This window comes from Henckelia pumila, chromosome 1 (genome assembly GCF_033568475.1).
Source record: "Henckelia pumila isolate YLH828 chromosome 1, ASM3356847v2, whole genome shotgun sequence".
Lineage (NCBI taxonomy): Eukaryota > Viridiplantae > Streptophyta > Magnoliopsida > Lamiales > Gesneriaceae > Henckelia > Henckelia pumila.
Genome location: NC_133120.1, coordinates 82,961,575 through 82,978,550, shown reverse-complemented (window position 1 = coordinate 82,978,550; position 16,976 = coordinate 82,961,575). Strand labels below are relative to the sequence as shown.

The following is a 16,976-nucleotide window of genomic DNA, read 5'->3' as shown; positions in this document are numbered from 1 at the left end:
CCATTTTTAGTAAGAACAGATAATATGAATTTAACATATTTCAAAACAAGAAAAATATCAAGAAATGCAGGGAGAAATGCGGCAAGGCTAATTAGATGGCAATTGGAATTGAACCATTATCAGTTCGAGATCCAACATGTCAAAGGAACGGATAATTCATTACCCGACGCATTAACCAAAGAACTTCATCCAAACTATACTATCCGTAGTAACAGAATAATAAAGGAGATCCTAAGTGATCCAGAAAATTACTGTGAGTCATCCGAACATGCCTCAGAAAGCATGAGGAATATAAATTGATAAAATGAGATTTATATTCAGAAACATGAATTATTTTATGACTTTCAGTCATCCGAACATGCCTCAGAAAGCATGGGAAATATAAATTGATGAAATGAGATTTATATTCAGAAACATAAATTACTCTTTGAGTAAAATAATCAATTTAAGATTGATTCAATTCTTGCAAAAGAATTTATAAATGCAATGATACGCATAATAAAACTATCCAAATTACTCACGAAAAGAGTTATTTTACTAACCATTATATATATAAATATGTTTTCTTGTGCAGAGTATAATCAAGATGGAGCAACTAAGTCAATTAAAAGAACAATTGATTGAATTGCAGAAAGAAATTCAAATTCTTCAACTAAAAGAAAGGAATTTGAGTAGAAAAATTCAAAGGACATAAGAAAAGATGATAACTTCATCATCATCATCCTCACCAAGAACACCAATCAAAATGGCAACTCCATTTGACAAAATAATGGAGATAAAAGAGAAACAGTCAGTGGTCACAGCTAACACTGACAAAGAAAAAGAAAAGAAAAAAGAACCGGTGGACACAGCCAGCACCGAGAAAAATAAAAAAGAAGAAATGACGTTTAAAAGTGCCCTTGAAAAGAAAGAAAGAAAGATGGTCAATCTGCGACCACAAAAACCAATTTTTGAGAAAACAAATTTTTCAGAAAAACTCAAGACTGAATTCTTTGAAACACTAAACTATTTGAGAATGGCCAAACCATCTGCAGAATCTTGGCTACAAACTTGTGACACACAGAGCATATCAAGAGCAAGAACACTGCAAGGTGCTCCAGCGCATGAAGTCGCAAGATTTTTTTCAAATGGATTATTAAGTGGATTGGAAGTCAGTCCCAACAATCAAGAAATAGAACTATTTCCATATCAGTTCAGAAATAGTATCATCCAGTTCAAGAAAGAAGTCTTTAAGGACGATCCAGTATTAACATTGAGTATTCACTCAACCCTTCCAGATTGGGATGATAACAAATTCTATCAACCAATGGTATATATTCAATGTCGAAAACAAAAAGACAAGTTCTTATTCGAAGGATCAAATGAAGAGAAACCAGTAATGGATATCTCAACACTTTCTGAGATAAGAATAAAGGCATTGATTGATATGATCTCAAAAACAGGAAAGATTGATGGAAACTCAAAGGTTAAAATAAATTTTGCAACCAGTAAAATTTTATTAACCACTGGACACCAGGAGACAATCCAAAAAAAAGAACAAGCCATGTTAGCTCAATTCGAAGCTCCAATCTATGAAGCAAGAGTTGACATGACCCGAGAAACCCAACAAATATTATGTCAAAAACTAAGAACAATGATATCCACTCACAAATGTGGACATTGCCAACCCATTCAGACAGAAGAAGCAGATGTCAAAGAGGACAAACCAGCTGTCAAAGAAGACAAACCTATAAAGAAATGGTTCGAATGCACCAGTGATTCAGAGAGTGACACAATGTAAAAACAAATGAAATCGTGGACCACACCATATGTTAAAGGCATCCACTCAGATATAAAATGAGTTGTTTCCATTATGTAGTGTCGGGTGGTCCCCCTCTTTTCTTTTATTTTTAATTATGTATGTGTTTTTCCACGCCTATAAAAGGAGATGTTTTGTGCTGTAAAAAAAAAAGTGAAGTTTGAGTATCTCTCTCTTCTTAAAGTTTCTTACAATCTGGTTCATACAAGACGTATGAAAACTATCAGAAACTAAGAAACATAAAATCAAAAACAAAATAAGTCTTATGGCTAATAACTAAACAAGCAGGGCGTAAGGAGAATAAGGTTGGAAACCAATCATTGAATATTCATGGTTAAGAGTAAACCTGGAAATCCATAGAGCAAGTACCATTTGATCAAGTGATCGTTAAGGGAAAGCAAGGATTTGGCCTCTGCTCAAAACCAAGATTCATTCAAACAAGGTAACCTTCCTAAACCTCCTGCAGCCCTTAATTCAAAGAAATAGTCAAAATACATTAATCATGTCATCATTCTTTATAAGAAATGGAAGATTAATAATAAAAAACTGGTTCGAAATAGAAGATGATCATGAATATGATACATTTCGTGAATATCGTTTAAATACTTCTGATTTAACCATATTTGAATCAATTTATCAACTAAAATTTGTATTAATAATCCATGAATGGAACCAAACTAATATGAAAACATTTATCTGTTATAAATGAATCAGATCTGAAAATCCATGAATCAGATCTGTAAATCCATGAATAAGAAAATTCATAAGAATTTGAAGAATTCCGCAACCTGGTATCAGAGCTTAAATAAAGCAAATTATTAATGCCTGGATTAACTTTAGATATTGAGATTAAAAATTTATTTGATAAAATAATCTTACTAAAAGATTTACGTCAAATAGATCAATTATGGAATAAAATAAAAGATCTCCAAACCTTTTATTTCAAAAATCATAAAAAAAAACATTTTTCAAGCAACTGGAAAATGATAATTCAAATTTCTGAAAACGATGAAATTGAAGACATAACAATATGTTATGAATAAGAACAAACTTTGTTATCGAAATCCGATCAACAAAAACAAAATAATAAAAGTAACAATTTTTACTAAATGGAAAATGTATGAAAATACAAAAATGAATATCTTTAATTTATATTCTCAAAATATAAATTTTGATATAGAAAATTGTGAAAATAATTTGAAACATCTTAAAAATTGTCAATCTTCAATTGATAGTTTCGAAGATTTTCAGAATTTATTAGAACAGATAGATTCGACAAAAAGACTTTTAATAGCCTTAAGAAAATTAAGAAGTTCTATCATCTGTTAAAATGACAGAAGTAACAATTCCAAATCAAAACAACCTGGTCGATGAATCTGAAGAAAACCAAGAGTATAATTTGAATATTATATTCAATCAAAGCAAGTTTGCTGAAATACAGAAAACAGGGTTTTCTAATTCAAAAATAAATCTAATAGACCAACCAGGAATACTAAGTAAGATTTCAAATTTTATTAATCCCAGAAAAAATTTAATTTATTATTCTATTCGTACAAAAGAACGATCTTGTAAAATAAATAACGAATCAAGGTCTAATACTCTAAATTTATTAACAACTCAAGATATTAATACCATCATGGCAAAAGCCAGTGAAAAAGAACGATCTGAACTGAAATATGTTCATATCGGAGGAATTGAAATAATAATATCAGCTCACTACCGAGAAGGAATAGATACACCAATTGAAATAACAGTTCGTGACAAAAGAATACGTAATTTCGAGGATTCTATCCTTGGAAAAATTGAAGAAAATTTATGTTACAAAAAGATGAAATTTTGTATTTATCCACAATACAATATATTTCTTTTTGATAAAAACATAAATGACGTTTTAACATTAGATTATTACTTTTATAGAAATAATCTTATGTTAACAGGAAACCATCCGATCAATAAAAACTATGTTGTCGGTTTAGCAATAAGTAATAATTCTCAAACAGGAATAATTTCAACAAAACCAACTATTTCTGTTGAAAGAATGTTTGAAAATATTACAAGAATTGAACACCCTCAAAAAGCATTTATTGAAGAAATAAATCCCTATAAAAGATGGACTTCAGATGACCTCCAAATCACAAAACAGTCTGTACCAAGAATATCATTATCATTTGCTAGAAATGATGAAGATATTCTTGATAAGATTGGAACCATGAATCAAAATATTCTTAAAATTAAACAAGCTATTGTTAATGAGTCAACCTCATCGCAATGACGTCCTTAATAAAATTAGAAAAAGATCTAGGAGATTTAGAAAATAATATTAATAAGATCAATCTATCAATACAAGAATTAGAGAAGAATTTCAAAGAATATATTGATTTAGCAACGACTAGATTAATAATTGAACAAGAAAGACATAGTTATGAAATATTAAACTATCTTAAGGAAGTTCTTCCAATAGATAAAGGAAAAAGAAAAATGGAAGAAGAACCACCATTCAAAATTGAATCATGGTATATAAATCCCCTTAGTTATGGCAAACATAAGTATGGAGATGTTTAGTGAAACCGACTCATCTGATTTTGAACAAATAGGAGTAAATACAGAAGAATTATATCATTCACATCAGGACTCAGAACAATACAGAGATATGGATATTTCAGAATCAGAATCTGAAGATGATTCTAGACCACGATTAAATCTACGAACGAATGTAGAAGGTAGTGGTGGAAGAGATGATGAAGAATTTAAATATAACAGAGACCAATACTCTGGATCTTATAAAGATGTTAGAGATATTCTTAGAGAATCAAAAACATCAGGATTTGTGAAACAAAATATCTTAGATTTAGGATGTTCAACAGCCAAAGAAAGAAAATCAAAGATAGATAATTGGACAAATGAACTATCAGTACAAATTCAATTAACACCATTATTAGACAAAAGTGAGAATATTCAAGTTTTAACTCATGGGATGATAAAAATGACACTGGTAGGAGCAGTAAGAACTTGAGCTGAAAACCTAGTAATTACTAATCTACCACAAGGAATGACAGGACATCGATATTTCGAACTATTTGTTGATGCCTTGTACCAAGAATTTTTAGGAGTTTCTAATAATGATGCTAATTTGGTAGCTAAGAATATAGAACAAAATAGAGCAATCTTTATATTAGATAATATTAAATTATGCAATTTATGTTACTTAAAAGAATTTATTTGTGATTATGAAACAAACTATTATCAATTAATAGATGCTGATAAAATGGAACATTATAAACTAAGTATCTTTAATAAGATACCTAATATACCTATACACAGTAAAGATGAATTCTTAACTAGTTCTTATGCTAAAACTTTAGGAGGAGCTATTAAATTCATCAAAGACATAATAACAAAGAAATGTCATGAAGTAACACTAAATAAAAGAATCTCTAAATCCTACAAACAGAACAATAAACTTTGTTGTGACAAAATGGAATTCACAGTAAAAGAATACGGTTGCAAAACAAACATGTCACACAAATATTTAAAACGATAGAAACAGAATAAATTTAATAAACCTTATAAATCTTTTAATAAGAAATTTATTCCCTATAAGAAAAAGAAATTTAAAAAGAATTTCTTCAGAAAACCTTATAAAAGAAAATTTTATAAAAAGTTTGATTAAAAAAAACCACCTTGCCCAAAGGGGAAAGGAAAGAATTGCACATGTTGGTTGTGCAACGAAGAAGGACATTATGCGAATGAATGTCCAAAACGAAACGAAAAGAAAAATAAAATTAAACTTCTTGAAGAAATATATACTATTGGATTCTATCCCGTAGAAACAATTGAATTTTCATCCGATGATGAAAATATTTATTATCTTGATGAATCAAGTGAATCAGATTTTGAATCCGCTTCCACATTTGATAATTCAAGAAATAATAATGATTAAAATAACGACAAGGACATTTTTAGAAAGACAAATATAAAGAGTAAATTGAAAGTTATGTTTGATTTAGGAAGTTATCTACATGTTGCCCTTATTATATAGTGCATATGACACATTTTATTTGTCGAAAATTTCCATATTTGAGATCGGTGCTGAAGTGACGTTATAAAATTTGCGAAATTATATTTTTTTGTTTAGTACTTGTTGGTTTATTATATAGAGTAATAAGTACGTATTTGAAATATCCTATTTTTTCCCCACTTAGATTAGATTTGGCATACACCTAACACGTGTCACGTTGCATATTTATAAATATGTTCTAAAGATATTTTTATCGTGAAATTAATTTAAAAAATTAAATTATTAATGTATGATATTTTTTAAAAAAATTTATATATTTTATATATTTATTTAATTTATTATTTAGGGGAAAATTATTTAAGTTTTGTAGCGACCCAACCCGGATCCACTACCTGATCAGAGTTAGAGCATAATTAAATATGCATTAAAAATAAATCGCTGCGGAAGACTTAAATAAAAGCGGGTAGACAGAATACAACCGACTAAACAAATTCAATATACAACTCAATCGAATAATTAAGCCTAAGGGCCCGTTTGGTTTCAAAAGCTAGGTTAAAAAAGCACTTTTTTAAGTGTTTTTCATTTAATAAAATGTTTGGTTGACCAAAAAAGTGCTTAAATAAGCATTTTTTAAGTCAAAATTAGAGCTTTTTCAAAAGCCAAAAATTATAGCTTAAAAAAGTGCTTTTTTTAAAAAATGTCTACCAAATTCAAACGGGGCCTAAGGATAAATAAAATCTACGGCTAATCCTGTTGTCTCTACGGTCACTGGTCACTCCAAGCTACTGGGTACACCACCTGTACCTGCACCTGCCCCGTTGAATGAAGTGTTGGAACACGCGTTCTCGGATCAAAGATGTGATACCCGGTGCAGCGGAAGTTTAAAAATTTTTATTTTCTTATATGGAACGATTCCATATCATGGGTATCAAATCATAACGATTAAAATCAACATGTAAAATAATAATAACAATTAAAATTTTACCTCTTCAAACTATGGCTTAATTATGGACACCAACAGAATTTTCTGCTCTTATTGTAAATCCCAGGAACTGATGACTCGCTCGATCAACTCCTGAATTAAGTTCACTAACAGAAAACTAAAACCCTCTGATTAATTGCACTAAAAATCAATCAGGTGTTTATCGAAGAGATTAAACAGATTTGATCTGTCAATTCAGAATGTAATTTTTCAGAAAAATCACACACTGAATTCTATCAAAAAGGAGAAGGGAATTTTGAAAACCCCCTTAGAAAATATATTGTGATTTTCGAAAATTGCAAGGTTGGAATAATAATGTTTTTTTAAAATTACACGTATATATATATATATATAATTTCTAAACTGGATTAAGTTATATGTCTATTAGGACACTAACTCCTTAGAGCCCATAATCCATGACTTAAGCCCAACAAGCCAAGACTGTTATTATAGAAATTAATATAAAATTCATCATGACTCCGATTGATAAACTGATTTTACCAATGTGCATAGAAACCATTTCTGCACCTTTTAAAGTCAAGATAATTTTTCTAAATCCGAATTCAGTGATTTCCAAAAATGCCCATCCCTATGTCATTTTAGGAAATTCCACTCCCTTTAGTTAAGAAGTCCAACTTCTCTTTCGCTAAATTTAACTCTTTAAATTTAACTAACTCAACGGGGATTAGTAATTCATTACTTGTGTGACCCTCAATGGTTCAGGGATACAGCTAGCCGTGGGCTCACAACTCCTTGTGACTCGAAACAATAATTTCCGACTTACCCATCGAATCATGATAAGAGCGCCTAGCAACATCGCCCCATGATTCCCTAGGTATCACTGATAGTGCCTGCAAGAACCAGTAGGTTTTGGTTAGCGTACAGTACGGTCCCTTCATCCATATATCCCGATCGAATCAACAACCATTGGTACATCGAGAGTCGTTCGAGATTCGATAACTATGCAATGCATCTTGAAGATCAAATAGTGACATCGCATGTGCTACTAGGAAACCAAGTAACCTAAATCACATCGAGTACTCTGGCCAGAGATTTGTCACACTAATATCTCCTCAGATCGCATAGGATATCCACACTTGCAAGCGTGTGGTGAATCCTTGACAACAAAGCATCGACTCCTATATGTGTCGTAACTGTACCCAATCCCGACACCTGATGACCTTCATAGAGTCGATAAATGAGTCAAAGTATAGTACTAGCATATAGAGTCTTCATGATGTTTCAAGTAGTAAGGACTAATGGTGTACAACCAAAACCGCGGACTTATCCACTCAATTAATAATAACCACTTGGAAAGTTCGAATAGGGTAGTTCGATCATTCATCATATGAATATCCATTTTCATACTTTGAACATCTCTATGTTCCATACCAATGAAACATGGTACTTGGCATCGCAAATGCTAGTCTCAATCTCGAGTGATCCTTATCCTTATTTGCGGACGGCTCAATTGACTAGGAACTGTTTAGAATATACAGTGAATATAAGATGTGTTTCATGATAGTGATCTCTCTTTATTCACTATCTCATCTTACTTACACTATAGTATATTCAAGGTCTTTATCAAAACTACTATAGTATATCACAATATAATATTATGAAAAAAGATAAAGAAAATGCCATTAATGAAAGTAAATTATATTAAACAAAGATTGTTTACAATAAGAGACTCTCAAAGCCCTTAGCCATAACTTGGCTAGCGGGGCATCAACTCTTTCAATCTCTCACTTGCCCTATAGCCAACTAGTCATACTACGTAGTCCCATTGCTTCGCGATGTTTGTCAAACAATGGTCCTAGCAAGGGCTTAGTAAGTGGATCAGCGATATTGTCTGCAGAGGTCACTCTCTCGACAGTGATGTCTCCTCTTTCCACGATCTCCCTGATGATGTGGTATTTCCTCAGTATGTGTTTGGATCTTTGTTGCGTGTTTTTCGCTCGCAAGCGCACGATGTCAAGTTATAATACAGGAATTTAAGTCCAGATCATTCCCACAGAGAATGAATAAATGATATTATATCAAATATTTGCAACTAATATAATCATAATCCTATGTAGAGCTACGAAGTTGATTTGATTTTTATAAAACTAAAATTTGCAAGAAACAAAACTAAATAACCACGAGTTCACGAGAAAAAATTCAATAAGCGATGAATGCTAGAGGTTCGACTTCACTTGACTGTACACCACAATTTATTTCTAAACATAAATGACCAGGCAGTTCTTTCAATTCAGGAGTAGAAACTGATACCTCTTTTTCGACTTCCGAAGACAATGATTCAATTTTTTCTTGGCCATCTTTTTCCTTTGGCAAGCTTTCAAGAGCGAGAAATTGCTCTCTAAGTTCCCAATCATCCCCATCAAATTGGGTTATGGAATTAATTAAGCACCTCGCCAAAACGTCCTCCAATTCCAATCCTGCACAAAAATTATTCTCATAAGAATTAGATAAATCAATGCGATTACAAGAATGTACCTCCTCTTGGTATTTCATGGTTTTATAGATATTGAAAGTGACAGCATCACCACCAACTCGTAGAGTTATTTCACCCTCCTGCACATCAATTAACGCTCTGCCAGTCACCAAGAATGGTCTCCCCAAAATTAGAGGGACATCTTGATCTTCTTCCATATCAAGCACTACAAAGTCAGCAGGAAAAATAAACTTATCTACTTTTAACAGTACATCTTCCACAACTCCTCTAGGATAAGTAAGAGAACGATCAGCCAATTGCAGAGTAATCGTGGTTGGTTTCACCTCGCCAAGCTCCAAAGACCTGAAAATAGACAAAGACATTAAATTAATACTTGCACCTAAATCACATAATGCCCTATTAACAGTCGCACCACCAATAATACAAGGAATAGTGAAACTCCCTGGGTCTTTCAGTTTCTGTGGCAATTTCTTTTGTAGGATGGGCCTGCACTCCTCTGTCAACTTCACTGTTTCAAACTCTTCAAGCTTTCTCTTCCTCGCCATCACATCCTTCATGAATTTAGCATAGTGTGGCATCTGCTCCAAAGCATCAGCGAATGGAATATTAATATGAATTTTCTTGAAAATGTCAAGAAACTTAGAAAACCTCTCATCTAATGCTTTCTTCTTGAACCGCTGAGGATATGGTAGAACAGCTTTTGACACAAGCGATTTCTCAGGAACAACTGCAGACTTGCTGGAATTTTTGCTATCAGAATTTTCGGACTCCACCACAATCTCATTAACTTCCTCATCATCCACTGCCTTTGGATTATCAGTCCCAATTTCTTTACCACTTCTAAGAGTAACAATCTTACATTGCTCCCTAGGATTAACCTCAGTATTGCTAGGAAACACACCTCTCTGCTGATTATTCAATGCATTAGCCAGTTGACCAATTTGTGTTTCAAGATTTTTCATAGAAGCGCTCACATTGGTCAAGTGTGTCTCCATACTGTCAAGCCTATTTTCATTCCTCTTAAATCTTGTGGATGATTCTGCAATAAAACTACCCACCAAATCTTCCAACGATGCCTTACCCTCACCATTCTGAGTATTGAACCCAGGTGGAGGATTCAACACATTCTTATTGTTTGCATAAGAAAAATTCTCATGATTACGCAAACTAGGATGATACTGATTGGGTACAAGATTACCTCGATAATTGTTGTAATTCCTATTGTTCACATATTGAGCTTGCTCCACACTCTCAAATCCATCAGCAAAATTTACGGCAGTCGCCAGTGATGCTGTCTCATTAGAACTTTGATTCCCTTTGGTCAGTACAGCCAACTGTGTAGAAATAGTAGCCATCTGATCAGTCAAAGCAGTGAATGCATCCACTTCATGAATTCCAGCAGCAGGCTTCCTTATTGCAGATCTCTCACTAGGCCACTGATAACTGTTAACAGTCATTTGCTCAAGCATCTCATAAGCCTGTTCAGGAAATTTAGAAAATATCGAACCTCCAGCTGCAGCATCCACAGAAATACGAGTTGGCCCATTCAAACCATTGTAGAATAATTCAATCTGTTCCCAGTCCGGAAAATTATGGTTTGGACACTTTCTAAGCAACTCCTTGTACCACTCCCAGGCTTCATACAACTGCTCAAAATCTTGCTGTTTGAATGTAGTAATCTCTATTTTCAACTGAGCCGACTTAGCAGGTGGAAAATACTTAGCCAAAAATTTGGAAGCCATATCATCCCATGTAGTGATACTCCCAAGAGGTAGTGATTGCAACCAACTACGAGCATTGTCCCTAAGAGAGAATGGGAACAATCGTAGTTTGATTGTGTCCTCAGTAACACCATGAATCTTTACTGTGTCAGCAATCTCCAAAAAAATACGCAGGTGCAAATTTGGATCTTCAGTAGCTGCACCCCTGAACTGATTCTGCTGCACCATACTAATCAGAGCTGGCTTCAATTCAAAGTTATTCGCCGTGATGTTCTGCCGAGCAATCCCAGAATAATGTGTATTGATCACCGGTCGAAAGTGATCTCTGATCGGCACCTGAGCATTATTGACAGCTCTTTCCCTTTCTCTTTCTTCAGCCATTTGTTGCAACTCTTCTCTTCTAGATTTTCGCAAAGCTTTAGCAGTTTTCTCGATTTCCGGATCAAAGAGCAGTGAGTCGAAACTTTGGCTTTTTCGCATAAACTGCATAGACAAAAAATAATAATAATTTAACATTAGAACCAACAAATAAAATAAAATGCTCTAAATCAAAATTAAGACTAATTAGCACAATTTAATATAAATCAAATAAAATTCATTCCCCGGCAACGGCGCCAAAAACTTGTTGCGTGTTTTTCGCTCGCAAGCGCACGATGTCAAGTTATAATACAGGAATTTAAGTCCAGATCGTTCCCACAGAGAATGAATAAATGATATTATATCAAATATTTGCAACTAATATAATCATAATCCTATGTAGAGCTACGAAGTTGATTTGATTTTTATAAAACTAAAATTTGCAAGAAACAAAACTAAATAACCACGAGTTCACGAGAAAAAATTCAATAAGCGATGAATGCTAGAGGTTCGACTTCACTTGACTGTACACCACAATTTATTTCTAATGATTGTTCAATTATAAAATCTTCTAGTTTATTAGCCAAGAATCCCTATTATTTTCTACTACATCTCTCGAGTGTCAAGCAAAAATTCGTATTCAATAACAAACTCAATATCTCTATCAAAGTTCAATTATTAAATCCGTTAAATAGCACATGAATTCTTATAACGACTTCTATGGAGTTATATGCCTCTCGAACAGTATAAACACCAAAGATGTATTTTCCTATGTCGTATTCAAAATCTCCTCTCTCGAGTGATAGATTCTAAATAAAATATCATTCAATCTATGGCCAGTAAGTTGAAAGCATTAAGATCAGGAAAACACAAATAAACTGTGTGAAGAAATTTAAATATATAAATCAAAATATGTCAATCATGGTTTCCAGTCAAGATCCGTCTACCTCTAGACTAAGAAATTAGTTCATAACGCAATTCAAAATCAAATAACTCATGTTTTTCCAACAATCCATAAACTAAGAAAAACAGAGTTCAAAGTGAAACTAGAACGAATTAGAATGAAGCTTCTCCGTCGCCGGATGCCGCCGTCTTCCGTCTTCGTACCGAATTCTCAAGCTCTTGTGCACTTCCAATCGCTCAATAGCCGTCTTATGCTCTGAAAAATTCTCTCTAACCCTCGTATCCCTCAGAATAAGCCTTAAAATTCTTTCTTAAACTCGATCAAAAACTTTCCAAATTTTAGGATTGCCAGCGCTGGAGCGCTAGTCATTGGCGCTGGAGCGCCCGTCCAATTTCCTCAACAGCGCTGGAGCGCTGGTTTGATAGCGCTGGAGCGCTATTTCTTCGACTTTTCACCCTTCGGAAGGCTCTGTGTAGCGCTGGAGCGCTTGGCTTGTAGCACTGGGGCGCTAGTCTGGGCAATTTTATTTCTTTGTTCTTCAACTCTTTTTCACCTCCTTTTCATTTCTTTTGGCCGATTAAAATGAATAACACTTAAATTCCTGCAAACAACACAAACAACAAGGGAAATGCATAATATCGCTCAAAACACAACAAAAGCCAAGCTAAATCATATAAAATATAAGTGCATAAATTGCACTCATCAATTTTTGATGAGACATTGGTTTCTTTGCCTGAGCAACGACACCAGTGTTGTCACAGTACACCGTGACTGGACCAAGAGCTTCAGAAATTACGCCCAACTCTTGGACGAAATTCCTCATCCAAACGGCCTCTTTAGCAGCAGCTGATGCTGCAATGTATTCTACCTCAGTGGTGGAATCCGTTGTGGTATCCTGTTTGGAACTCTTCCAAGAGACAGCACCGCCATTGAGCATGAATACAAATCCAGAGGTTGACTTCGAGTCATCCACGTCACTTTGGAGGCTAGAGTCGGTATAGCCTTCCAATTTCAATTCTCTTCCCCATAAACCATAAATATATTCTTAGTCTTTCTCAAGTACTTTAGAATATCCTTCACAGCTTTCCAATGCATTTGACCGGGATTGGCCTGATATCTGCTCGTGACACTCAGATCAAAGGCTACATCCGATCTGGTAGATATCATCTCATACATGATACTACCTATGACTGATGCATATGGTATGTGTGTCATTTTCTCTATCTCTTCGTCAGTCTTGGGAGACATAGACTTAGATAGAGAAACTCCATGACACATAGGTAGATGTCCTCTCTTGGACTCATCCATAGAGAACCTCTTCAATATAGTGTCGATGTAGGTAGCTTGAGTGAGTCATATCATTCTCTTAGATCTATCTCTATAGATCTGTATTCCTAGAATATAGGACGCCTTACCTAAGTCCTTCATCGAGAATCTACCTAATAACCATATCTTTGTTGACTGCAACATCCCTACATCATTCCCAATGAGTAGAATGTCATCAACATAAAGCACTAAGAACGTCACAGCATCCTTAACTACTTTCTTGTACACGCATGGTTCCTCCGGGTTCTTGATGAAACCAAAGTTCTTTATTGTTTCATCAAATTTCTGATTTCAACTTCTTGATGCCTGTTTGAGACCATAAATTGATCTCTGAAGCTTGCATACCTTATGCTCGCTTTCCATGGATGTGAATCTCTCAGGCTGCATCATATAAATCTCTTCCTTAATGTTTCCATTAAGAAATGCAGTCTTCACATCCATTTGTCATATCTCATAGTCATACCACGCTGCTATGACAATAAGGATTCTTATGGATTTGAACATTGCGACTGGTGAAAAGGTTTCATCATAGTCAACACCTTGTCTTTCAGTATAACATTTTGCCACCAATCGTGCCTTGTAGGTCAATACCTTACCATCAGGTCCAAGTTTTTTCTTGTATATCCATTACACCCTATTGGAACAATTCCATCAGGAGGATCTACTAAAGACCAAACTTGGTTTGTATGCATCGAGTCTATTTCCGACTGCATAGCTTCAAGCCATAAATTCGAATCCGCATTAGAAATTTCTTCCTTGAAGTTTCTTGGATCACATCCAATGTCGGGTTCACTTTGATCCCCTTCAAGAAGTAAACCATATCGAATAGAAGGTCTAGAAGTCCTCTCGGATCTTCTAGAAAGAGGCGTGTCGTTTAATGGTTCCTGAGGTGTGGGATCGTTATTTTGTATCTCAGGTTCTTCTAGAATTTCTTCAAGTTCCATCATCTTGCCTTTCTTATCAAGTAAGAACTCCTTCTCCATGAAGGTGGAATTCCTTGAAACAAACACTTTTGTTTCAGTAGGATGATAGAAATAATATCCGATTGAATTCTTCGGATACCCTACAAAATAACATAAGGTGGATCGACTATCCAACTTATCTCCCACTGTCTGCTTCACATAAGCAGGACATCCTCAAATCCTCAAGTACGAATACTTAGAAGTTTTTCCAGTCCATAATTCATATGGAGTTTTGTTCACTGCTTTAGTGTGGACATTGTTCAACAACAATACCGCCGTTTCAAGCGCATAGCCCCAAAACGAAGGTGGAAGCTCAGTGAAGCTCATCATAGATTGAACCATGTCCAACAATGTTCAATTGCGACGCTCCGAAACACCATTTAGCTGAGGTGTCATAGGAGGAGTCCGCTGAGAGAGAATCTCATTCTCTTTTAGATAGCCCAAAAACTCGGTACTTAAGTATTCTCCACCTCGATCCGATCGAAGTGCTTTAATACTTTTACCTAGTTTATTTTCTACTTCAGCCTTGAATTCTTTGAACTTTTCAAATAATTCAGACTTATATTTCATCAAATATAAATACCCGTACCTAGAATAATCATCAGTAAAGGTAATGAAGTAGGTGTGACTAAATTTAGTATCAATACTAAATGGGCCGCAAACATCTGTATGGATCAAATCCAACAGATTTTGACTACGCTCAGGTTTTCCTTTGAAAGGAGTTTTAGTCATTTTTCCTTTTAGGCAGGACTCACAAGTTGGTAGAGAGTTAATATCAGACATATCAAACATGCCCTCTCCCACTAGCTTGTTCATCCTTCCTTGAGGAAATATGACCTAGCCTAGCATGCCAAAGGTTTGCCGGGTTTTGACTATCGTTTTTCCTTTTATTTGTTGTTGCCGGTTTATCAACATAATTAATTGGTACGTCTTTTAATTTTAAGTTATATAGATCGTTTTCAAGTTGTCCACATCCAATCAAACATTCATTCTTGTAAATATTGCAAATCTCATTCACAAAATTTCAAAAAAAACCATTTCTATCAAGCATAGAAACAGAAATAATGTTTTTAACCAAATTTGGCACAAATAAAACATCTCTCAAAAGTAACTTAAAATTGTTCTGCAAAACTAAATAAACGTCTCCCACAGCTTTGGCTTCAACTCTATAACCATTTCCGAGCCTTAAGTGGGTCTCACCCATTCTAAGCTTACAACTTCTTGTCATCACCTGCAAATCATTGCAAATGTGAGATCCACATCCGGTATCCAATACCCAAGAAGTAGTATTAAGTGAAACATTTATTTCAATGTAAAACATACCCTCTGCAGTTCGCAACTGCTCGAGATATTCTTTGCAGTTACGTTTCCAATTATAGGGTTTCTTGCAGTGATGGCAAACGTCTTCAGATCTGTTCACGTTTGAAGCCTTTGTTTTGTTCTTCTTCTTTGGCACAGTTTTCTTGGGTGGGGCAGAACGTTTCTTACCCTTTCCACTTGGCCCCTTCTTAGAGTTAGAAGAGGAACCAACAAAAAATACCGGTTTATCCTTCTTTAATGTGGCCTCATATGTGACAAGCATATTGACCATCTCTTCAAGGGTGGCCTCTATCTTGTTCATATTGAAGTTCATCACAAAACCGTCAAACGATGAAGGAAGTGAAAGAAGTAACTAGTCCGCATTCAGTTCGTGCTCCAATGTCAAATCGAGTGTTACCAACTTTTCAATGAGCCCAATCATGTGTACCCCATGCTCACGGACCGAAGTCCCATCTCGCATGCGGCATGTCATGAGATCTTTGACGGTGACATATCTCTCCGATCTTGACTGAGCTCCAAAAAGTTCCTTGAGAGTATCGTAAATGTCAGCAGCATTCACTGCATTCTCAAATCGCCTCTGAAGTTCATCAGACATCGAAGCCTGCATGTAACATTTGGCCTTGATATCATGGTCCCACCATTTTTCAAGTTTGGCCAATTCTTCCGGACTCACATCAGCTGGGGCTTCTTTCGGAGAAGGCTTTTTTAACACGTAGAAAACCTTTTCCGAACTTAGAACAATCTTTAACTTACGGAACCATTCTGTATAGTTTGCGCCAGTCAGTTTGTTTTGTTCGAGAATTGAGAATAGTGGATTGCGCGAATTCATTGTAATGAAATACTGAAAAGAAACAGACAATAATCAGTGATTGCTTAATTAATTTACTAAGACATAAAATATGGCAAGATTTATTTTATGAATTTCACTCCCACTATTTTAACAATTTCACTACCCTCTAGTGAAAACGAAAAACTGGTTTCCTTAGTGGAAACATGGAGTCCAATTGACAAATCATAGTCCCGAATAATATCAGTCAACCATAATTTTCAAAAGGTAGAACCCAATTGCTTCCAAAGCAACCCCCATTCTTTTACCTCATGTCCAATAAGGACCCAATAATATGACGCCGTTT

At 34.7% G+C, this 16,976-nt stretch overlaps 1 non-coding gene across 1 annotated transcript; it reads left to right on the top strand.

Annotated features, from left to right (window-relative positions):
* Window positions 1-10,840: 10,840 nt before the first annotated feature.
* LOC140876777 (small nucleolar RNA R71) lies at window positions 10,841-10,946 on the top strand. The gene has a single exon (XR_012149011.1). It is a non-coding gene; the product is annotated as a small nucleolar RNA R71 (small nucleolar RNA).
* The last annotated feature ends 6,030 nt before the right edge of the window (window positions 10,947-16,976 follow it).